Genomic DNA, 244 nt, shown 5'->3' with positions numbered 1-244 from the left:
AGCGTTAGTCACGTTAAACATAATTTGTTCAGTCGAAAAATGAGTATTATTTCTGACTTTGTACCACTTTGCTCCGAATCCGGTTCCAATATTGTGCCCGAATATATTGTATTCATGACGTATTCATTTGGAAAGAAAATGCAGCAATAGAGCTTTGAAATAAACATCGCGACAGTGCAATACACGGCAGCTCTTCCTCCGTGTGTTTGATTTTTGTAACTTAATGTATTCTGTTTAATTGCCT

The sequence above is a fragment of the Penaeus monodon genome, chromosome 21 (assembly GCF_015228065.2).
Source record: "Penaeus monodon isolate SGIC_2016 chromosome 21, NSTDA_Pmon_1, whole genome shotgun sequence".
Lineage (NCBI taxonomy): Eukaryota > Metazoa > Arthropoda > Malacostraca > Decapoda > Penaeidae > Penaeus > Penaeus monodon.
The sequence above is the reverse complement of the archived record's forward strand: the minus strand, read 5'-3'. Positions refer to the sequence as shown.